Consider the following 26153-nt stretch of genomic DNA (forward strand, 5'->3'; position numbering starts at 1 on the left):
ATATAAATTTACCTTCATGCTCATCAAGTTCCTATGACTACACAGTGTATTGTTAACTTATTAATTAAAACTCAAAAAGTCCTTTCCTTGGCCAAGAAAACAATCTGTCTTGAGCTCTCTGGAGCTGAATGAAGTCAAATTCACATTTTTGGACAGTCCTCAAGCACCTCTCCCAAACATATGTCTCTCCACTCAGCTACCAGAATGACTTCTTAAAGGAGCTAGGCTTGTGAGTCTACACATGATATACATTTAGAGTTTTGTATCTATATGTATATTATCAGTAAACGTGTCATGTGAGATTCTGAGAAAACTGGAGCTTTCTGGTCTAAGGGGAAAATAGAAATAATAATGATGGGTACCACATTAATAAGTGATCACTCAGATTAGCCTGGAGCTACCAGACTGTGCAGCTGTCCCAGCAGGGGTAGATTGTGACCAGATCTGTGCTTCAGAAAGTCATTTCAAACTTTTTTGAAGGAGACAAGGTTGAAGCCAAAAAGACTAGGTAAAAGAGACTAATAAATTCAGGCATTTTTACAAAGTCCATGAAAATGAAAGGCAATGAACTTTGTAGGTGAATTTAAAAGTGATTTTAGACTGAGGTTTGATAGGCCTTGATGACTGTTTCTTAGGATGCAATGGGCCTGAATGGAGAGACATAAGGCAGAGCAGCTCATATTACCTAAGCACAGCACTATTTGCTTTACCTTTCTCATTTATCTTTCCTAGTGAAGCTTTCTTTTCCAAGATGTAACAATGACTTCAAGCCTGTATGGCTGACTGGGTCACTAGGAGAAAAAAACAACTCACCCTTCCCCAAACAGAACAATCCTAGCTAATATATATGAAGGGAAGGCCCAGGTACAACGTAGAAAAACAATAATGGGTGCCAAAGCCAAGAGAAGAAACATATCTAGGGAGGCCAAGCAAACCTGAGTCTGAGCTGAGTTGAGGCCTCAGAGCTGGACATTAAGGTATGATGGCCCATGGAGTGGGAGATAGGACACCACACTGAGAGATGTTTCTGTCCCAGTACAGGAGCTTGAAAGGCCATCCATAAACACTTCCAGAACTAAGCCTAGATGTAAACCCATCCTCCCATAAGCTTTGGGACAGTATGGAAAGGCCTTGGGAAGAGAATCACTCCCAAGAAATCAGAGCATCAAATCCCCACCTGTTCGAATGTGATAGATGGGACACTGCCCATGATAGGCCCCACCCAAGCAGAAGTGATCATTGGTGCTGGTCCAGACCTACAAAGTTAAGTGTGAACATACTCCATGGGCCATGTTCACAGCCAGGGGGCTTGCACGACAGCCATGGGAAATAATCGTCACTAGGATAAGTTCACAATTAAGTCACAAACTACTTAAGGGAATAGGCATGGAGAAGAAATCACTGATTAATTTCTCAAGAACTTAGGATCATAGAGCATTTGGGAATAAAGGAGGACACGATGAATACAACATTTATTGAGCATTCATCATATACAAAGTACTATGCTGATTGTTCCATGTGACTTTATATGTTGACAATGACCCTGTGAATAGGTGTTACTTTCTTGTAATAATTGAGAAAAATGAAGCAAAGGGAAGTCCTGAGAACACACAGCCAGTGAACTAATGGCACCGTGATACAAGCCAGGTTGTCTCACTCCGTAAACTCCATCCTTATTTAATTCCTGCATTAAACTGCCTCCCCTGTGGGATCCCTTTGACAAGATTTAGTGAAAAAGAACAGACAAAGAAATGAAGCAGGACTGGAAACATAAGAACAGAGGGTTGGTCTGAAGATTGAGCAACAAAGGAATAAGGCTTTGTATTTAATTCCAACTCTTAGGAGTGTGTGTATGCAGGGGTGGGAGTGGGGGAGAGGAGGGATTAAACAACAGACTGGGCGCCCTAGTTGAAAGAAATTGCAAAATAAGATTGAAGGAAATTATCCAGGGTACAGCAAGGAGTGATAAAGAAACGAAAAGCATGAGGTTTGGAAGATAGGGGAAGGAGCCTCCCCTTCCCCCCACATTTACATCATAGAACCAGCTGATGAGTGAAGAGAGACAGGAGAGAGATTTGAAGAGCTAATAAAGAATTGAATGTCAGAATTTCCATTGAGGTATGCATTTGGTCTTAAACAACCTGACACAAACTCTGTCATTCTGCCATTTATTAGCAATATAGTCTCTTAAAATTTTCAACTTCTTTGACACTGGTTTTCTCTCACAGAGAAGGAATCCTAGCACTCAGTTTCTTTTTGAAAAATGATGATATTTATGTTTGAAAACTCTCAACTCAGACTCTGATGCACAAGGCACTCAATCAGTGCTCCCTTGTTCAAATGGAATTTAAATCATCAAATACTTTCACACTACAGTTCTATTTCTCTGTTTTCTCTCTGGTGTTTTCTTCAAAGCCTTATGAAAAGCAACTTGTTGGAAAACATCGTCATGACTAGAAGAAGTACTAGCCTCACTTGTATAATATTTTTCACTGAAGACAGCAACTATTTAAAAGAGCTGAACCTGAAAATCAGAAAATTGGAGGTACATGTTATCTGATAAATTTTAAATGAAAAACATGTATTTTATAATCATATAAAATGTATATGACACACTTGGAATTGTAAAGTCATATAACTCTATGAATATAAAATCTGTTAACTTTATTGTGTCATTTCTGTAATGTAATTTTCAACCTGGAGCTTTTGTTTTAGCTAGTATCTCTCTGGTCCGCCCAAACACTAAAATACACATGTCTTAGGGCTCCATCTAGTGTCTGATGGCCAGCAGTACAATGGGATTTATGAAAAATAAGTGTCCTTGACATAGTAGAGATACCCACAGACTTTATGAAATAGTTTGCAAAGGGTCATGTGTGCCTGCAGTGCTAGTACATCAGTCTCTGTCAGCATCACACAGCACATATTTACAAATGACATGCTTTTCTGTGTAAGACCTACTTACTCTAACCGACTTTTCCTTTTTTTTTTTTAATTCATCCAAAGATGAGAAGTGATTTGTTATATATAAATTGAACTGTCTCTGATATTTCAAAGAATAAGAAGTTGCCTTTTCATTCCTTGTGGGAAGTTGTCAGTGACTGGGCAGATTTGTACATTTTCTATATCTTTGATAAGAAAGTATACATTAGATAGCCACAACTACTGAAGCTGCATAAAGGCCCAGAAGGTGTGTCCAAATTGTAAGAACAGATCCGTAGAGCTTTTCTGAGAGTGTGAAGAGACACTATGGAGACGAAATCAACAAGATCCTCCCACTTTTTTCTCTTTTTTTTAACCAACATTTCTTACAGTGAGGAATTTTGGGCAAATGACACTCTGTTCATGCCCATCCTTCAAATCCAAGGTTGCAAACCATCATTACTCCTTCCCTTCCGTCCTGAGCTCAAAAGGGACTCATCTTTGAACTGTAAGTGTTCCTGCAACTCCTACTCACTTCTGATGTTGACAGCAGGAACATCGCGGGAACACCAAGAACACCTCATTGAATAGCAACTTAGGGAGCCGAGCTGTACTCAGTTGCTAGGGTGCTTGCCTAACATGTGCAGAGCCTTATGAGTGATCCCCAGCCCCTCATAAAACCAGGTTATTTCCCAAGACCGTAATCCAGGTACAAGAGAGGTGAGGCAGGAAGAAGATCAGGAGTTCAAAGTTCATCATTGCTATATTGTGAGTTTGCAGCTTAGGCTTTGTAAGATTTTGTCTCAAAATAATAAAATAAATCGTTATTTTGTATAATTTGCCAAGAAGCCGTAGTACAATGTTCTTACTATTATTTTTTGTTTATTCCTGACAAGCAAAAAGATGAAGAATATTAATAGTGGAACAAATAACAGAGCAGATATACACACTATATTTCTATTCTCTAAATTGTCATAGAGATTATTTTCTATTGATTGTGCTAGATAACTTTGTGGATGGTTTTGAAACTGTCTTGTTTGGTCCTTTATCCATAAATACATGCATTAATTGACTTTAAAATTACATGCATATACATTATATTGCCATACGCATTAGAAAGGTCATGCTTAAATAAATTTTTCAGAAGTAGAAAAATACTTTTGTTGTTTTGAAACAAAGTGTCACTATGCAATTCACACTGGTCCCAAGCTCATGAAAATGCTGCCTCGGGTCTCCAGGAATCCACAAAGATGACTCCACCATAGACTACTGACAATGGTCGAGAGGGTGCCGGAGCTGACCTACACTGGAGATCAGATGGCTGAATGCCCTAACTGACATCATAGAACCAGAACCCTCATCTAGTGACTGATGGAGACAGATGCAGAGATCCACGGCTGGGTCCCAGGCAAAGCTCCAGGAGTCCAAGTGATGGGGGAGAGGAGGGATTCTTGAGCAAGGGATATCAAGACCATGACTGAAAAAGTACAGAGACAACTAGCCAAACGAGTGGAAACACATGAACTGTGAACCAATAACTGAGGAGCCCCTATAGCACTGGACTAGACCCCCCTGGATAAGTGAGACAGTTGTTTAGCTTGAACTGTTTGGGGGGCCCCCAGGCAGTGGGACTGGTACCTGTCCCTACTGCATGAGCCGGCTTTTTGGAGCCTAGTGTGTGGCCTTGGTGCAGGGAGGAGGGGCTTGGACCTGCCTCAACTGAATGTGCCAGGCTCTGCTGACTCCCCATGGGAGACCTTGCCTTGGAGGAGGTGGGAATGGGGGGCGGGTTGAGGAGGAAGGCTGGGGGATGGGAGGAGGGAGGACAGGGGAATCTGTGGCTGACAAGTAGAATGAATAGAAAAATCTCTTAATAAAAAAAGAAAGAAAGAAAATTCTGCCTCAACTTCCATACCCAGTCAATAATATTTTAAAATAATTATTTATTCAAAAATTAAAAAGGATTAAAAAATAGTCTTAGATTACAATTTAATGCTAAAACACTATCAATATTTGATAAATTGAAATCAATATTTAATAGGAGTAATGCTGTGAGCAATGACTCCCGCTGGGGTAGTACACTTCTTCCTGAAAAGGAGGCCACTTCACATGGCTGGCTTTCGTACATAGTCACAGTTCCAGCCTCCTGATTTTGCTACAGGACAGCAATGAACAAAGTCCCCAGCTAGTCATGTTTGGGAAGGAGCTGTGTCTTGAATGACCATGGAAAGGGGATACCCCTCAGAAAGAAGGGGCCAGTCCTGAGCCTCCTGTCTCAGCAGGAGCCTGATTAGCTGATTAGCAAAAGCCTGAAGCCCTACTCTGAGTCTCAGGCAGGTAAACCCCGGGTCTTCTCCACTCTAGAGAGAGGTTGCTTTTGGTTTGATGCTCCCTGGGAAGATGAGCCACCTAGTTACTGCTGTATAGTGTGCACTAAGATGTGGTCGTGTCCTAATTCCTTTCTCTTCTGCCTTAATGAGTGCAAGTGTCTCCTAGAGAGACATGAAAACCCCTCATGTGCCCCATGAACCCTCTGCTCACCTTCCTGTTGACCCTAAGCCACTCAGAGGATAGGAACATTGTGTTCACTGTGGCAAAGAATGTTGTGAGCAACTGAAGACACAGAAATGCAAGGTGCCAAGTACTAACTTTCTCCAGCCACTTTAAACCTGAAGCCACTTGAAACCCTGGCACCACTGAAGCAGGGTTCTTCTAAGCTGATCTAAAGTGTGGCCAGAGCAGGCACATCAAGCAGGTAACAGGGCCACATCCCGGGGCACAAATCTAACTTTAGATTATTTACAAGAACAGGGAGAATGTCCTTTGCATCCAGAGAACTACCCAGATGAACCCATGAGTTAATCCCCTGGATGGTGCTACAAACACGAAGTGGCCTCAGGCACTCCCTACTGGAGTCTCTGCCCATTTTATAAATGCTAGAGCTGTTGGCCTCAAAGAAGGCAGGAGAGGTATGTAGATAAGGCTTCAACAGCAAAGTCTACAGCCCTGCCTCCAGGCCACTATCATGGGAAACGAGTGAGATCAGCTTTTCTCTGGTCCAGGATTACTTTTAACAAAAAATGAGCCTGCCCGCTGATAACTGTTGAAAGAAGGGCTAGTGATCTACTTTTCTTCAATGACAAAGTCAGTTCTTAAAAATGATCCCCAACTTACTACTAGAAATGGAGTATTCATTCTGCCCATGCTAATTTAGTTCAAAATCTTTACAGATTTTTTATATTGGAATTATTTCAGTACAAACACCAGGATTTTTTTTTTTTTTTCAAATATAGTGATCCATGGCATTTGTTATTGCGTTGGGGTGACCTTGTTTGCCTTCTATTTTAAGCAATGCAGCAGACTCCTCTGGTTTCTGAACATAAAATTCAGGCAGCCTTCAAAGGTGACCCTCATCCTACCTCCACGTGAAGGATAGAAGAGAAACCTGCTCAATGCATGCAATGCACTTGCTGCTCCCTTCCCCTGATGACTAAAGCACAGGGCTGTGTCCCAAGATGGCTCTGTGGGCAACCTTCCTTCAGGGACTGGTTATGACTACAGCCTAGAATCACCACTGTGACCTGAAAACAAAAAGTCACAGCAAGAAACTACTTTGGAATGTGCTTGAGAGGTATGAAGCTATCTATTGCAACTAATTAGAACTAATTTGTTTTCATTCTCTGCAGATATTAAAGAATGCACATGCTGTGGGATGGTCTTTCTGAATGCTGTGAATGTGTTGCTACCACTAGTTAAAAAAGAAGCTGTTTGGCCTATGGCAAGACAGGTTAGAGCCAGGCGAGAAATCCAAGCAAAGTTACAGGGGGAAGAAAGGTGGAGTCAGGAGACGCTGCAACACAACCAGAGAAGCAAGATGCGATAGTATACAGGTAAAGACACGTGAGATAGATATATTAATAGAAATAGGTTAATTTAAGATTTATTTATTTATTTATTTATTTATTTATTTATTTAATTTATTATTGAGCTATAGACCAAACAGTTTGTAAACAGTTAATATTAAGCCTCTGACTGATTATTTTATAAGCTGCTGCGGACTGGAACTTCCAGTTACAATTCGCACCCAACATGAGGCACGAACCCAGGACCCTGAGATTAAGAGTCTCATGCTCTACCAACTGAGCTAGCCAAGCTTTTGGAAGTTCTTCCAGTTTGGATCAGGGTGGAAGGTCTCAATAACGTGCTATGGCTTGACCAGACCTGGGTCACTCTGATCTGACAGGGAGAAGGTGACATGATGGCCAAAGGGACACTCAATGAGCTTGTCAAAGATGCCTGGTAACACAGGAATGTAGACTGAGAGATGTGTACCCTCACCCCTGCCATTGAGGAATGCAGCTTGTAACTGTACTTACACATATAGAAGGCTGGGCTGAAACAGTGCAGGTTAGGTTGGCCTCGGCCTCTTGGAGATGCTGCCCATAGCTGCCAATCTTCCAGATGAGCACTCCATCACTACCTGTGGATAGCTCCTCCAGCTCTCTCTACTCCTTCCATTGCTAGCTCACCAGGACACACATTTTAGCCAGATGTGGCTTTACACTTTCCTCCACGTGACGTGCCATTGCCAGCTTAGGGTACTGTTGGCAAAACCCAGGGCCATGGGGGAAAGAAAAAGTTACCAAAAGAGGAAGGTCCAGGGGAGAGAAGAAGCAGGTAAGGGTAGCAGGCACCTAATTCCACAGGATGATGGCAGAGGGTGTTGGGAAGAAGCAGGAGTTAGCTAGCAGGAGCCATTAAGGCCTCAGCTGTGCCAGCAAACGGATACTCTGTCTAGGACTTCAAAGGCTAAAAGGGGCGGAGAAAGGGGCATCTCACCCTGTGCTTGCAGCCAGACTCTTTGAAAGGGCAGAGCACCAAGGCAGTGCTGCAGCTATCCTTCAGATGGCTGGGCAGGTCCTCACGACCCACAGTGCCCACGGCCACATTAGTTGGGGCAGGGAACAGGCAGCTGTGGGCACTGGTACTGATGGCTCTGGATGATGTCAAAAACAAACTCCTTGGTATAGTAGGCACAAGGCTGAATGTTCTTGGGTACTAAGAAGTGACATGCTAGACCAACAGTCTCATCATATGGGCATCACACTTCTTCTCACGGTACACACTCTCTTTGGGGGCACATGCCCTCATAACTCTGGTAGGCATCTCCACTAAAGTCACAGCCACAGAATTCACACTTGAGGTGGCGATTAGGACAGTCTTGCTGCAAGTGGGCAGGCAGAGGGGATTGCATTGAAGCTGCAAGTGTCCAAGTGGCCCTGTAGATGGCAAAGTGGCCCACTCCAGTGGCAGCCCTCCTCACTGTGGATGCAGCCTAACACCTCCAAACACTGAGCAAGCTTAACACCTGGACCTCCAGCTCTGGGTCTGGGAGGATCTTCGCATAGTCCAGAGGAAGCTGGTCCTCAGGGCATCTGAGGCTCCTTCCCTGAGGAACTCCTGCAGGCAGGTGTCACAGAAGTGGTGGCCACAAGCAGACACCTGCACAGGCTCATGCATGGGCTTCCTGTACGGTGGGCACAGCCGCCGCGGCTTGGGCTTTTCCAAGAACTTGTAGTCGAAGCCGGGCATGGTGGGCTGGCAGCAGGCATGGGCACAGCGGCAGCCCCACAGCCCGCGCCTCGCTCCAGCTCTGTTCACGAAACTCACTAAAGAGGTGTAAAGTGGATCTCTCGAGCTCCAGGAGTCCAGTCTAAGAGAGGGAAGAGGGATTCTATGACCTAGGGACGTCAAGATCATAATGAGGAAATCTACAGAGACAACTGAACCAAGCTAGTGGGAACTCATGAACTTTAGAGTCTGCATGGGACCTCACTAGGCCCTCTGCATAAGACAGTTGGGACCCCTGGCAGTGGGATCATGATTTATTTCTGATTCGCGAACTGGCTTTTTGGAGCCCATTACCTGTGGTGGGACACCTTGCACGGCCTTGATACAGTGGGGAGGGGCTTGGACTTGCTTCAGCTGAATGTAGCAGGCTTTGCTGAATCCTATAAGAGACCTTACCTTTGCAAAGGAGAGGATGGGGGTAGGTGGGTTGGGGAAAAGGCTGGGGGCAAGTGGGAGGAGGGATGAAAGAGGGATCTGTGGTTGGTTTGTAAAATGAATAAAAAATTCCTTAATAAAGTATATATGGTTGAGAGACATTGAAAGATAATTTTGATAATGCATATTAGGATAGAAGGTGAATTAGGTACAATCCTTTGGATTCACCAAGATAGGATAGATAATAGAGTATTTTCTCTGAATTTGTCAAATGCAAATGGACTATACATTGTTGATGTATTTATTGACTATATATTGTATATAGTTATTATACTTATTGTATATAGTTTTCTAATATTAGTTATAATCTTTTTTTATTTTAGACAAAAAAGAGGAAATGTGGTGATACTTTATTTGTGCTCTAACAAATAACGCTTGCCTGAAAATCAGAAGGAGCAGCTAGCCATTAGTTAACCATAGAGGTCTGTAGGTCTGTACAGACAGACAGGAAGTGATGTGGCTGGATGGAGAGAGGAAGTGATAAGGCAGGGTGGAAAGAGGAGCTCATCTCTTTTTAGCTGAGGATTTTATAGAGAAAAGAACTAGTGGCTGGCTGCAATGCCTCGCTGATCTTTCAGCATTTACCCCTATATCTGACTCCAGGTTTTTATTATTAAGACCAATTAGAGTTTGCGTAGCATGCACATGCTTATCTTCTTTAAATTAATTATTAGAAAACCGAGACTCAAACAGGACATTTAACTTCATCACATTGATATTGACGATTTGATTTTTAATTTTTATTTTGTATGCTAGTCTTACCTTCTAGCTCTTTTCTCTCTCTTATATTTTCCTGTATTCATATGCTATTTAAGTCAAATATATAGGATACCTTAAAACATTTATGGTTGAGAAACTAACAAGCAAATAAAGACTTGTGTATCTAATCACTTAAGTAATTATTTCTGAGAAAGAAATAAAATACTTTCCCAAATTAATATAATAAGGAATATGATAACTTTGCATCACTGGAACAATTATATATAATATTTTTTCAAACAAATTTAGTAACTAATACTAAAAGCACCATTTTATGAAATATTGAAAGGCGTTTTCTAAAACTAAGGCCAGGGAAAACAAAACAATGAAGATAATGATTTATGAAGCCAGTTTTAAGGTAAGATACTAAGTATTTTATTCAATTCATATACAATAATTTGGATGTGAAATAATTTCTGTTAGGGTTTGAATCTGAAATGTTCCACATGGGCCAATGTTCTGAATGTCTAATCCCCAGCTCTAGGTGATAATTTTGGAGGCTTTGGACTCTTTAGGAGGTATTATCTACAGATGACTTGGGGTGGGCTTCCAGAGTCTAGCCTGGCTGTTTCCTGTTCCACTGTAATCAGAACAGTCCCTAACCACGAACTCCTACCACTATGACTGAGCAGATCCACCATGCTTTCCCTTGTGGTTACTACACACTGGTATTATATGTATTAGGGTAAGAAGATGACTAGGTGTTGCCAGAGCATGATCTCTGTTTTTGATATTATGTCACACACATATATGAAGCCCTCAAGTATAAGTATCAGTACCCCTTACACATCATGGAAAAGAGGATTTGTTGACAGACATTTTTAAAGACTGACAAAGATCATAGTAAGATACATCACACAAGCCAGGAGATGTGGAAAAGGGTGAAAGTGTAAAAAATAAGAGCTCTCAGGGCACATAATCAAAAAAGACAAAATCCAAGTGCATAGTAGACAGTGCTGAAAGATGACATTAGGATTCAGAAGAAACTTGTTTTATCCTATTAGGAAATACAAACATGATTTATAACACTAATAATATTATTATAAAATGGTTTTAATACATTTATTATGAAATAATCTGGGTATTCTTTTCATTCTAATTATATCAACCTGCTAAAGAAAAGAGATCCATCCACTACTTAGGCACTGGATTGTAATGCCTCATTTTACCAGAAGATGGTGGAACACAGCCAAAGCATATGAAAAGTGCAACTCTCCCAGAGTTCACAGCAATGTTGAATGATATTTCTAATCAACAGAATTGTCAAAATCTACTCTTAGTAAAAGCGAAACGTGGAAGGATGATATGGTTGGTTGGTTAATTTGCTGGTTAGTCTGTGTGAAGTAGGGAAAGGAGAGTGGGGAACTTCAGAACTCAACACTGAAGTATAAATTTTGGCAAGTTCAAAATTATCAACATAGCAGAAAATTAATCCCATGAAATAACTATGATCATGTCAGAAAACATGTTTGAAAAGAGAGCTGATTTTTTAAGACCTTTACAAATTTTCAGAAAAAGAGAATCGACTAACCACATCCATCCATTCAAAAACTTTAGCAGTTACAAGGATACTAAAGCAGGGTCAGGGGAGTGCTCAGAAGGAATGAGAGTGAGTATTTTTCTACTGGTGATAGTTTCCAGTATGTCCTGATAATACCTGTGCCCTTTCTCATTGTCACTTCTGCCTTTCCATCCCACTCACTCAACCTGAACACATTACCAAGATATTAAGATCCTCAGTGGGAAACTCAGTAGCTGAACAAAGAACTATTGAACAAAGGAATAAATAAATATCTCAGAATTCATTTTTAAACAATTTGTGTCTGCTATATGTGGGCTATGAAGTTTTGAAGTTTCCCAGATCTGGTTAGGTCTTGGTAATAAAATATGATGAACAAATAAACCTATCCCACAGGACTTAAAAATGTAGAAGTTAAGAGCCTGTGGGAGTCCATTTTCAGGTCCCTCATGGCTTTACCCAGCAGGTCTGCATAGAGAGGATGATTAGGACCAAGGGCCTGAGTGCAGGGTCTGAGATGGTCTGCTCTTGGCTGTGCTGGGGGGGGAGGTCTTTTGCTCCACCCCTTGGTGTTTCTATAAATACCCTGGGGCAGAGACAGGTGGGGCCCGTTGGAAAAGGTTCCAGGCCCTCTTGAGGCTATCCTTTATTTTCTATCTGTTTATCTCTGCAATATTCTCCGCAACGAATCTTTCTATCTAATATTTCCTGCTGCTCACACTCAAGAAAACTCTGGGGAGCTGTGGGGTTGGTGGGTAAACACCCCACAAGAACCAAAGTCTGGTTCTTAGACATTCCATCCTATTGGCTCCCTCATTAATAGTCCCTTAGGTACCATTTCGACTATGAGGATGATAGGCCAATGCCAAACCTCTTGTTAGAAAGTGATACACTATTTATTGTTTTCCATTTCCTGAGTTCCTGACTTTTCTTGTCCTAACTACTTGTCTTGTCTCCTAGTCTCCTCTGCCCCTACAGTCTCCATAAATTTCAAACTCTGCTGATCTCCAAGGCTTGACCCTCCTTCCCAGGTCAGTTCCACCTCTCTACAATCACACTCATCTTTTATTCAGTATTATTTTCACCCAACAGCAGAGGCCTGCCTCTAGACTTAAAGGTGCAACCAGGAAGCATATTAAAGCTACAAAAGAAAAGAAAAGAAAAGAAAAGAAAAGAAAAGGAAAGGAAAGGAAAGGAAAGGAAAGGAAAGGAAAGGAAAGGAAAGGAAAGGAAAGGAAAGGAAAGGAAAGGAAAAAGCATCTCAAGGCAGTCTCCATGGAAAAGGAAGAGTAAGTCATAAGCCATATGGCCCTAGAAATGTCTGATACTGCACAGTAACTATGCATAAAATGCATAACATTGTACCTCATTGTCTCCCCATGGCAGTGTAAGCAAACTATAAGATATCAAATCTACCCTTTGATTTTATATTTCTTGGAAATTAATTAACATAGATAGAACTCAAGAAATGAATTCTGGGTTCTTGAATCCATATCAGCTATGTCTATGATGATGTTCTATGACATCATATCTCCAAGCTTCAATTTCCTCACGTAGTTTATCTCAGTAAATGTTAGGTTAGCATTACATGGCTACATGTTATAACATGTTTTGATTTCTGTTTGATTTTCTAAGACATGGACATGCTATGTAGTGTAAGGTAGCCTCAATTTTAAGATTGCCCTGCCTTAGCCTCCCAAGTACTTAGGATGTGTTTCCAGAATCTCAGGTGTATATAAGAGTGTGCTACCATCACATATTATTTATATTTTTAAAATCTCTTTTCTGGTTTTAAGAAATATGAAACTGCCAGCATTTACTATTGTTTTACTTTTTTTTTTTTTTTTTTTTTTTTTTTTTTTTGGTTTTTCGAGACAGGGTTTCTCTGCTTAGCTTTGTGCCTTTCCTGGAGCTCACTTGGTAGCCCAGGCTGGCCTCGAACTTACAGAGATCCGCCTGGCTCTGCCTCCCGAGTGCTGGGATTAAAGGCGTGCGCCGCCGCCGCCGCCACCACCACCACCGCCCGGCTTATTGTTTTACTTATTATTTTGAAGATTTTTAATGGCAAATCAGCAAAATAACCAATTAATAAGAAACTAGTTCCAAGTTCATCAATGTCCTGCAAGAATCCCATAGTATTCCAGTAGTTAAGTTACTAATTATTCAATAGCCAATCTGCCTCCAAAATGAAGATGTCTGTCCTCTGACCAAAACAGTTATGTCTGAGATGCATTAATTTTTGTGTGGTAATCAAGGTCTTTCAATACTTCTGAAAGCCATTTATTATTCTCATTATAAAAGTGAGTAAGTACTCTCCATGCTTATATACAACAATGTAGCAGATAGCAATGAGATTAAATGAAAAACAAGCCAAAATAAATTGAATTCTATACAATATTAAGAAAAATGAATAATTGGTACAAATAGAATGATCATTGATGATTTCATGGGAAAATACTATATTTCACTCCAAAATCCAAAGGAGACAAAACATTAATATTATAGCTAATCTTTAACTTTGCATGGGTGGTGCTCTAACACAGGACTCTAGGTGTCTTGTGAAATATTAAGTATTTACTGATATTAAATGTTTCATTCCTTTCACTGTAAGACACACAGGACTATCTGTAAGTTTTTATACTATTAATTCACTTTCCTACTTGGATTCTAGAGAAAGGATGTATTTTACAAAATGCACCATACTTGAAATTTTAGTTATCAACCAGATGACTTTTCAATGGAAAATTATTACTTTATAGTACTGCAGATCAAAATGGGCCATTAAGACTAATATCAAGCTCTCACCAAAGCCATGTTCCTTCTGGTAGCTCTGGAGAAAAATTTGCTCTTTGCTTGTCTGTATTAGTTAGGGTTTCTATTGCTATGACAAAACATCATGGTCAAGGCAACTTATAAAAGAAAGTGTTTGATTGGGCTTATGGTTCCAGAGGGTTAGAGTCTGTGATGGCAGAGCAAAGGCATGGCAGCAGAAACAACTGAGCAGAAACAAAAGATCACAGTTTGATCTGTAAGCAGGAAGCCAAGAACACACTAGGGATGGCTTCAGTCCTTTGAAACTTCAATCTCTTCCTTAATGACAAACCTCTTCCAACAAAGCTATATTCCCTAATCCTTCTCAAACAGTTCCATCAGCTGGAGAGCAAATATTAAAAAATAAAAGCCTATGGGGAGAATTCTTATTCAAACTAATGTACTGCCCTAGTATCTAGAAATACCCACTCTGCAGCTCATGATCTTTTCTTAAACTTAAAGCTCATTACTCCAGCTTATTTTCATAGTCACCTCCTATCTCTGACCAAGACCCTCTTGTTTTCCTGTCACAGGGCCATTGTGATCATATAGAGCCAGTGCAATAATCCAAAGGAATCTCTCCACCTTAAAATCCCTAACATAATCACATCTACACATTTCCTTTTGCATGTAAGGCAGCAGTCACAGGTTCTGTATATTAGAACATGGCCATCTATGGTGTCCACTTTCTTGTCTACTACACCTTTGCTTCCAGACTTTATGGTCACATTAATTTTCAAGTAAATGTGTACATTTAGAAATAATAAGACTCGTCACTCAGTGCTAAATAGACAATAGTATGATGGTAGGAAAACACTTTTATGAATCTACCACTCTATGGTCCTTGGTGATAGAGACTGAATGTTCTTGTCTCCCCTAAATTCATGTGTTAAAACATGGATATATTTGAAAATAAGGTCTTAGCTTGTCTTAGTCACTGTTCTATTGCTGTGAAGAGACACCACAACCAAGGCAACTCTTAAAAGAAAAGGTATTTAACTGGGGACTTGCTCATAATTTCAGGTTTAGTCTATTATCTCCATGGCACAGAGCATGGCGTCAGGCAGGTGGGCATGTTGCTGGAAAAGTAGTTAAGAGCTCCATCCTCATCTGAAGGCAGATAGTGAGGGAGAGACTGAGCCTGGCATCAGCTTTTGAAACTTCCAAGACTACCCTCATTGACACACTTCCTCCAACAAGACCACAAGGCCACACCTCCTAATCCTCTCAAATAGTATCAATCTCTGATGACTAAGTATTCAGATATATAAGTCTATGGGACCATTCTCATTCAGATCACCACATTCAACTCCCTGCCTCCATAGGCTTATAGCCATATCATAAAGCATATGTATTTAGTCCAACTTTTAAAGTCTCCATAGTCTATCACAATCTCTATACCATTTAAAGGACCAAAGTTCAGTGTCTCTGAGACTCATGGCAATCTCTAAATGATAAATCCCTGTAAAATCAAAATAAAAAAGCAGATCACATACTTCTAACATACAGTGGTACGGAATATACATTAACATTCCTAAAGGGAGGTAAAGGATCACAGTAAGGAAATACTGGACCAAAGCAAGACTGAAAACAAACAGGACAAACTACAAATTCTCCATCTCCATGCTAATGTCAAAATATTATTCAGATCTCCACCTCCTTCAGCTTTGTTGTATATAATACACTTCTCTTTTTGAGTTGGTTCCACATGTGGTCTGCAGCTTTCCTTGGCAGGTATCCTATGTCTCTGACATCTGCAACATCTTGGGGTCTCAAACACAATCCAGGATTTACAGCTTAGGGTAGTAGTCTCTTTGAGTCTCCAGGCCAGGTTTCCCTTGCCATATGCCTGGCCTCAGCAGCTTTCCTTAGCAGCAGAGAGAGAGTCAGAGTCAGAACCAAGGTGGCTGAAGCTGCCAGATTCTCCTACTTGCTTAGACTGGAACCTGGCCCCCTCCTTCAATTACATTTGCATTAGCTTTCAAGTGTTGATGATTTTCTTCACTACTTAAATTTTCTTGAATTCCTTTTCACAAGTTAGAAGCTTAGCTGAGTGCAGTCTTTTCCTGAGGTTACTACTTCCTTTATGCATTTAGCAGCAGACTTTTCTTTAAACTTTTTTTCTTCTTAAACACTAGATTTATCTCCATTATGCTTCCTGGTGCTCCTTCTCACCTCAAACTGTGCAATTTGTATTTTTTTTTTGTATAGCTTGCTTCTTTTCATTATAGATCTGCATAAGAGTGATTACTAATAACCACATGACAGAATCAATATTAGACTATCTTGAGGTTTCTTCTGCTAAAGCTATTAATCCAAATCAATTTAGTCTCAGGCTGATTTATAGAATAGGAGCAAAAAGCAGCCACATGCATTCCCAAAATATCACAAGAATGGTCTCTAGGCCACTTACTAGTATTTTTCCTTCTGAAACCTCAGGAGTCAGGATGCCATAGTCTACATTGCTCTCACCACCATAGTCTTCCATATTCCTACTACTATGGCCCATTAAATTCTGCTTGAAGTGTTAAACTACTTTTTAAACCCAAAGTTCCAAACTCCACAATCTGCCAATAAGCAACATGGTCAGACCTGTCACAGAAATACTTGGTCCCTGGTAACAATTTCTGTCTTCATCACTGTTCTATTGCTATGAAGAGACACAATGACCATGGAAACTCTTATGAGAGAAAACATTCAATTGGGGGCTTGCAATATAGGTTCAAAGTTTGAGTCCATTATTCTCACACCAGAGAGTATGGAGCCATGTAGACAGGCATGGTGCTGGAGAAATAATTGAGACCTATATACTGATCTTAAGGCAGAGGAGAGAGAGAGAGAGAGAGAGAGAGAGAGAGAGAGAGAGAGAGAGAGAGAGAGAGAGAGAGAGAGAGATATTGGTCTGGCACACCCCAGTGACATATTTCCTCTGAGAAGGCCACACCTCCTAATCCTTTCAAATAGTTTTATTCCCTGATGACTAAGCATTCAAATATATGAGCCTATGGGGGTCATTCTTACTCAAACACCACAGAATACTTACTTGTCTTGATGCTATGATAAGGGAGAATAATTTAAAGAAGGAAAGGCAAATCTTGACTCCATGATTGCTTGGTCCCATGTGCTTGGCATCAAGGTGACTGGAGCCTGTAGAAGAATAAGGTGTGCACCTCACAACAGACAGAAAGCAGAAAGCATGACAGAGAGAGGCTCAGGGAAAGACAGCCCTGAAGAATGCACTCTCAGTAACCAGTTCCTTCCAGAGGAAGGAAATAATGCCACCTTCTGGGGACACATGTAGAAACATTTCATACTTAAACTGAGGCAGGCCTCTGAGGGAATGACTAAGGTTAAAAGAAATTAATTAAGATTAAATTACAGGTGAGGCTTCATCTGTCAGGATCAGTGCCATTACACTAGAAGACACCAGAAAGCTGTCCTTGCTTTTCTTATGAACACCCAGCAAAATGGCAACCATGGTAAGCTAAGAAGAGTCCTAAAACAAAATCTCTCTTGCCAGCGCCTTGATGACAGACTTCCCAGCCTCTGAAACTTTGACTAATACATTCTTATTATTATATCACTAGACCGTGTACTTTGTTGTAGCACTCTGTGATGACTAAAAGAGTAACATTACAAGAAAATGTTATTATAGACACCAGTTGTCTGACAAGTATGAGAGGCATCTCAAGGGGATGAGAATGCAATACCTCACTGTCAGTACCACACTCCTGCTTTGTGGTTTGTACTGTAGGTGCTCTAGGGCTACAGGTGGACATTTTCTGAAGGAAGAGAGGCTGCCATAATAATCTCACAGAGAAAAAATGGTCAGTGCTGCATCTGGACTCTGGGCTGCTGTCTTTGATATGTACATGGTCCTGCTTTGAAGTGGTTTGTTTCTAACATATTTCTTTCTCCCTGTTCCTTTGCCTTGATTTGGAGAGCCCAAGACTACTTCTATTGCTAACCCTGCTGAACAATAGCTATGTAGATGACTGAAAACACAGCTATGGGCCTCTGAGCAGTGCTGAGAGGCTGAGAGGTTATACTTCTGCAGAAGAAACTGGCCTCCCGTGACCAGGGCCACTTCAATGTCCCCTATTTTGCATCTCTCATCTCTTCTCTATCCCCTGAGAACTTGTCCTCAATAATTCATATGGCATGAATCTACATCTTAGAGCTTCTTTAAGGGGGCTCAAAACCATAACTCCCTGACTTAGACAAAAAAGCTGGGGTGTCCTTACAGTCTTAGCACTTGAGATGCAAGAGAATCATGAGTTAAAATCTAATGTGAGCTACTAAAACCCTGTTTCAAAAAATCAAGGGCTAGAGATGTGAGTCAGGAGCAGAAAGAATGCTTGCCTAGAGCGTACTGTATCCTACTTTCAATCATTAACACCAGTAAAACAGAAAAAATAATAAAGAAACCCTTTGGAATAAATACAGCAAAAGAATTTTTACATGGAATATTTTTAAGTTATTTCTTTTCTGATTAAAAAACTACTGAGGATCACATGGAGAGCACATATCTTGAAAAACAAAAAAAGTCCTTGTAAAAACTTTGTAATAATACACCATACCTTTTTACCCTCATATTTGTGACTCCCCACATCAAATCTCGGTTGACCTCATAGTAACCAATAGTGTTAGGCAAAAGTGATTCTGTTTCTAGATTCCAGAAGGAAGATGGGGCCCCCACAACAACTCTACCCAATCCAGAATGATGCCATGGTAATCATCATCATACTACACTTCTTGCCAGAGTTTCAGACAATCTTACTCATTACTCTAAGACTTGCTGCAGAACCTATAGTTAGTCTAACTGAGATTTAACTATCTGAGCTTTCTTACAGTACCCAACAGAGATGCCATCACCCCCTAAACAGCAGGAAGCAATTCTAAGAAAACTACGCTCCTTCTCCCTTAGGTTTCATAATTCTCAGGGTTATGGATGATGGTTATAGAGTTGGGGGTGGAAGAAAATATTAGACTCAGTATTCTCCTAATTGAAAAAAAAATAAGGGAAAAGAAGAAATGGAATGGATAGGTATAAGATATTTTGGTAGATTATTGTATATACTAGTAAACAAATTTAGTAAAATAGCAGCCTTAGATAATTTGCACTGTTATGGATTCTTATATGTTGATACAAATGTAACTATTTTTATATTCCTCTTTAAGATAATTTGTATATTGATACAAATACAGAACTATATTTGTTATAAGGTACATATATTTCTACTCTTATTTGAAATATTTGTGTATTGATGCAAATGTAAATTTATATCTGTCATACTTTACGTATGTTCTACTTCTGTTTAGGATATTCGGTATATTGATATATATTTAAGATTATTGTCATATTGCATATCGCACTATACATTCCTACCTCTGTTATAAATATCTTGTGTATTGTCACAATTTTGAAGTCATCGTTTCTTACCATACATTTGCTTATAGACTGTTAACCTTGTTTACATGAAACCTTAGTCCTTAGGTTATTTCAGTAGATAAGACTTATAGATTTATAGTCACCTATGCTTGTCATCTCTATAGTTACGTTAGTTAGGTTATCCAGATTTACAGATACATAGGTCAGATGGACAGGTAATCTTCGAACACTTCATAGACCTAGAGAATATGGCATTTAAATAACTTAGAATTCTGTTGACGTGAGACACAATTGCTCCTGGCAACACCAATTTGATCCCAAGCGAACGCTGGGCTTCTAAGACATTTACATTTGGAAGTTTGTCTTCTTGGCACAAAATGGCCTACTGGGCAAAGAACTGCCCTTGCCTCAACTGTTGACAGTACGAATGCAATGCTGTCCTTTCTGGACAAGCGGAGCACGAGGAAAGCGACCACTGTATTCTGCCAAGACAGGGTAAGATGGTCTTTCAGAATTCCTGCTTCTGAAAATGGTCTGTCAAATACTCTAGGCCTGTAGCCAATTTGAATGCACCAACAATGCTGAGAAACATTAGGTGACTGTCCAGGCTGCCAGCTGTCTCGGTCTACTCTTGCAAGATTCCCGAAAGTTGCTTGCATCCATCTACCATTTCTCAGGTACCATTATATTCCTTCTCAGGTCTTTGATGGGATTGAAGATTAGCAGTTATAGTAGTTACAACTTTATATATATATATATATAATATCTTAGAACATATTAAGTATTAGATTCAGGTTCTTTAGGATAGGACACCCTTTGGAATGATCTTTGTAACATACCATTTACCTATGCTCTATACTTCTCTGGATTTTAGTATGTGTTTCTTGCTTGACATTGTTCGCATTGATTGTAGTTCCATCTTATCTAGGTCATTATCCCTCATTACTCTTGGACAATATTGGATAACCATTCCTTTGTATATAGTCTTGTATTAAGTTAGAACCTTCTTATTTAGACAAAAAGGGGGGATGTAGTGGGTAGCCATTCCAGCTTTGGTCTGGAAGTTCCAACCCCCGTTGAGGTTTTGGTAACTTCTGTCAAGAGAGAGGATACCACCTAAGGAGACACCAAGCATAGAACATCCCTTTAGCCTATGTGAGTGAACTGAGCCCCAGGACACTTCAACCACAGCATGTATTAATGCAGAGGAGCACAGTGACTGGGATATTACAATAGAGGTTTGAACAATGGTAGGAGTAGAATGGCCCACTCTACAGTCACAGCCCATCACAGCACCTACATCCACCCCAATGCACTTGCAGTTTTTGTGATGGACAGAATCCTAACATGAGGCTTAGGACAAGAATGTATCAATCATCTCACCAAAAGGCCAGAGCATACACTTAGATCCAGAAGCTAGGAATCTTAAATTTGAGTGCTCTTTGTATACTTACTTAAATTTAAGAATTTATATCAAATTTAACTCTATCATTATTGAAGTAATGTTGAGGAAATGCTGCACTTAAAATCCATGTTCTACAGCTAGAAATGAGATTAAAAGTTGATTTAATCAAATCCCTTACTATGCAAACAAAGAAATTTAAAAACCAGGTTAGGTAAATTGTCATTAAAATTATGGAGTCAACATTAGGACGAAGATTCCTTCACATGCACCATAATTTAATGTTCTTCATGCTTCTGTATTAAAAACCTTTCCCAGAAGCCAGACTTGGTAGTACACACCTATAATCATAACACTTGGCAGGCTGAGGAAGGATAATTGCCAGTTGGAGGTCAGCCTAAATCTGATGGTTAGATCCTGTTTCAATGCCACTATTCACACATTCTCCCAGGGAAGTATGTCAAAGGATGAAATGTGCTCAGCAGCACCAGTATTAGGTAATTGTTATATTACATATTCAATGCCAAAATTTAAAATGCAAATATCAATGTGTGCTTTAATAGTCTTGGTCCTACTCAATGTATTTAATTTTCTAGCCAATTACATTATCAAAGAGATAGCAATGGAGCAATGTTAAACAGAGTCCTCTCCTCCCTATCCCACTTTGCTTTTTCATTCACACTATTCACAGGGTGGTGCTGAAGATAATCATGGGCATTGCAAAACCTTTTCAGACCAAATAAGTCTTGCATTATCACTAATGGATGAAGGCACTTTTCAGATACTTATTTATCACTGCAACCTCAAATATATAAGAAAAATCATTCACTCTTCGAATTAACCAACAAATATCAAAGAATCTACCATTTGTGTGGAACTGCACTCTTCAGCTCAAATAAAAGGAAAATTCTTCAGTATTGTGAAGGGGACATCATGGGTCAAATATTTGCAAAATGCTAGCTATTTACCATTGGGACACACAGTAGGCCTAGACCTACAGGCACAATTTAGAATAGTGGAAATTAATGATCTCATATTAGCAACTGAAGGCCATCTCCCACTATAAGTTCCAGTGACCACAGCCTTGTTCTGGAGTCTCTGCCATTTTGGGGTGTTAATCATCTATGACTAAAGCATTCTGCAGTGCACAACAGGACAGGCAGCAATAAAAGCTGCATGAGAGAATCACTACTGGAAAGTGTGATTTTCCTAACCCATCACATGAGTTTTGAAAACATTAAGTGGCAATGGAATCTGGCAGAGAAGCATGCATTATGATTTCTTTCTGTTTACTTCACCCTATGCCCTCCACTCCCACCTCCCATTCTCTACCCCACACCTCCCATTCTCTACCCTCACCTCCCACAAAGCAGTCTCAAAACCAGCTTTGTAGGTGGTATAATTTGACACATCCCAATGATTGTATAACATAAGATCTATTACATTAACCTCAACTGCTACAAGCAGGTACTTTCTGAACATGGATTTTAAAATTAAATATGGAAATCATACATTGTTATTACTACCTGTCTGATAAAAGAAGTGAATTCATTATAACGAATTCTCTAGAAGAAAATATATATTGTCAGATTTGAATTCTATCACCTCAGGTGCATGATATGCTCAATGGTAGAGTACTCGCCTAACATGTGTGAGTCCTGGATTAGACCTCTAGGACTGTCAACATCATCAAGACACAGAGAAGAAGAGAAGGGAGGCAGGCTGAGGAGGAAGAAGAGTAGGTGGCTCTATAATTTTTATTCTGCAGAAATAATAAATAGTTTCACTATGTAGAAGAAAGACAACTGTGTTGTATGGTGCAATTATGTTACTAACTTGACAAGTGGCTTCACCTTCTGGAGATCAATTCTTATAAGTTAAAAAAATAAAGTTTGGCTTAGTCTCTGAAGTCCTTATATTGTTGAGATTCCTTCCTATTCTAAGATTTGGGACTACTCAGGAGCAGAATTTAGTAAGGTGGGTATGGACTAGATCACAAAATTATCCTGTCCATAACAATATCTGATCAGAGTTGCCATTAAGCCAAGACCTACCCATCCACTCAGACTCAAGTTCAGTTCACATCAGGCTGCTGTGCAGTTCTCTCAGTTTAGCAGTTACTGTACTGTGCTGCTCAAAGCCTAAAAGCTTATTCAGCCAAATGCTTCTAGTTTCTGGTCTTCACGCCTTATATATCTTTCTGTTTTTGCCATCACTCCCTGGCATTAAAGACTCACTTCTTGGGATTAAGGGCATGAGTCACCACACCTGGCTGTTTCCAATGTGGCCTTGAATTCACAAAGATCCAGAGGGATTTCTACCTCTGGAATGCTAGGATTAAAGGTGTGAGTGTCACCATTTTCTAGCCTTTGTATCTAGTGGCTGTTCTGTCTCCAACCCCAGATAAGTTTATTAGGGTACACAATATTTGGGAGAATACAATACCACCACACTGTCAGTCATTACTGCCCTTAAAATTGTCTATGAAACAAGTTGTGCTAAGCCTATATGCGGAGCACGTGATAAGGTGTGTACAGGTATAGGAGGAAAAGGGAAAGCCAGATGCTGTGTTTCATCAAACACTGAAAAGCTGAAGGAAAGACTAATTTCTTTGGTGAACATGATCAACATGGCACAAGGTATTTAGTTCTCATGACAACAAACTTTCAGTCTTTACTCATTTCCTACATGGGACAGTCATGTCTTCCTTGTATTTCATGAAGGGAGTAATGAGTGTTGCACTGATGGCTGAATGAGGGCCAGTGACATGCTCTGTCAAGTGCAACTTCCAATACTGCTTTAATAATTTATTTACAACAAGCAAACATTGTTATTGCCATTGTACAGAAAATGGAGATGAAGAGAAAGAAAATAGACAAAGCTAAAGATCAGAAAGTAGGAAGGTTTAGAAGTTAGTCTGTAGGCAACTGCCTGAGGAAGGGACTTTGGAATTATGAGCACATATCCTGTTATGGGGGCAATTAAATCTTCTATTTTCTTTTCTTGTCTTCAAGTATATTGTGCTGCTGTGGGATGTCCTGTATGTCTTGATTGTAAAGGCAGTGTAGTTAAACCAATATGTATATTTTAAAGGTATCTTGACTTAAAAATTTGGATGTAAGCATATGTTGCTTTGGAAAAGAGGCTCTTCTTTTGTTTCCAAAGAAAGCCAGAGGCTATGGATTTGTTCCAGATTAAGATACATCAGGTTTGACCAACTAAGACCCCCTGAATGGTCTCCAATGACATCATGGCCCAGATGGGCCAACATCCAAAACAGTTTTAAGGCAACTGGCTCAGACAATACACCCTCACGGACTACTCCATAATCCTAAAATTTTCTTTGTGTCCCCATAAGATACAGCGCCCCCTCCAGCAGGAAGTAGTAAAAAAATAAAACTATGCCCAAATTCTCAAATATATCAAACTGGGTTTGGAGATGGAATTGGCTCACACCTTCTCTAAACCCAGGCATATTGCTAAAAAAAAAAAAAAAAAGGTTAAGAGATTCTTCTGTCTCAAATCAGAAGAGCCCTCTGGTGTGGGACAGAGAAAACCAATATTTTTATTTAAAACAGGTTGATTATAAATGCAATCTCTTTCGAAAGAAGAAAAGGGAATATGATATAGATATGATAAGATAAAAGGGTAAATTGCTGAACCTATTTTAAAGAGCACCAACTTGTTTGAAATGTTTTACATTGGTATAGGTTTTAGTTTATTGATATAAACTTAAAATTAACTTGTTATACTGCGTGTATATTTCTACTCTTGTTTAAGGTATTATGTTTGTACGGCTCATTTAAAATTGTAATGGATTAATTAAAAAATAGATTAATAATTAATAATTAGTCATCTATGATAATCATACTTGTAGCCATATTAGTTAAATCTTCTAGGTATGCATAGATATATTTCAGATAGACAGGTAATTTTCAAATACTTCAAAGACCTACAGAATATGGCATTTAAAATATTTTAAAAATTTAGGCTTTCTAGACAGTGAGGCATGTCTGCTCCTGGCAGCACCGATTTACTTCAGAGAGGAGGATGGGCATCAAAGACACTCCATATGGAGTTTATTTTCTTCTGGGCAAAAATAGCCATTTGGGCAAGAAACTGTTCTTGCCTGGCCTGCTTGATCGACTGGACATGCAGGACCCATAGGAAGATGACCACTGAACTTTGCTTAGCAAAACGGTCCTTCAGGTTCCTGCTTTGCAAAGGAAACTGCCAGACATTCTACAGGACACAGAGAAAAGTGACTGAGAGACTATAGGCCTGTGGGCTGAAGACAGATGCCCCAACTTTATAGAAGAACTTTGGATGACTGCCCAGGCTGCCAGCTGTCTCTGTCTACCCTGCAAGACTCCCAAAAGTTGCTTGCATCCTTATCCCATTTCTCAGGAAATATTATATCCTTCTGAGGTCTTCGATGTAGTTGAAGACTAGAGATAGTTATAATTTTCCTTGGTTATGATAAAAGATAAGTTAGATATGAAACCTTAGACTCACAGATATAGGATAGATAGGATATCTTCTTTAATTTTGCCAAATACAAATAGGCTAGATATTATAAATAGACTAGGTATTGTAACTATAATTCTTACTTGATAATTGTTTTGTTATATGTAATTTTACTATGTTAAAGTTAAAACCTTCCTTTAAAAAAAAGAAAAAGGGGAAGTGCTGTGGATGATTGTTTGATAAATAAAACACTGACTGGCCAGTAGCCAGGCAGGAAATATAAGCAGGACTAGAGAGAGAAAAAGACAGGAAGGCAGGGAGGGAAGACACCAGCTGCTGTCCAGGGAGCATCATGTAGAGGTAACAGGTAAAGCCATGGAACATGTGACGACATATAAACAAAAATGAGCTTAATATAAGAATAAGAGCTAGACAATGGTAGGTCTGAGCTAATGGATGAGAAGTTTAAATAATATAAGAGTCGGTGTGTTTATTTTATAAGTGGGCTCCAGGACTGGCAGGGCTTGGTGGGAGCTTGAGAGAAACCCTCCAGCTACATTGTACTTCTTTTCACTTTTGGACTTCAGATTGGTCATTTTTAAGTTTGTAAAATATATTTTGCTTGTAATACAGGCTGTCTCCATGTTTATATACACAAGAGAAGTGCCTGCTGCCCACTTCAAAGTGATGTTATCAACTGCATAGTGACCCATTTATGGAAGGTATTACTGAGGATGTCAACATTTTGGTATTCTACTTCTCAGAAGGGAATTCCAGAAACAGATAGCACCCATTGTCTACATCACAAAGGATGT

The 26153-nt window shown here is 39.8% G+C and overlaps 1 pseudogene; it reads right to left on the reverse strand.

The window, feature by feature from the left end:
• Positions 1-7221: 7221 nt before the first annotated feature.
• LOC114704120 lies at positions 7222-8629 on the reverse strand (annotated as a pseudogene).
• Positions 8630-26153: the final 17524 nt, after the last annotated feature.

The sequence above is a fragment of the Peromyscus leucopus genome, chromosome 2 (assembly GCF_004664715.2).
Source record: "Peromyscus leucopus breed LL Stock chromosome 2, UCI_PerLeu_2.1, whole genome shotgun sequence".
Classification (NCBI taxonomy): domain Eukaryota; kingdom Metazoa; phylum Chordata; class Mammalia; order Rodentia; family Cricetidae; genus Peromyscus; species Peromyscus leucopus.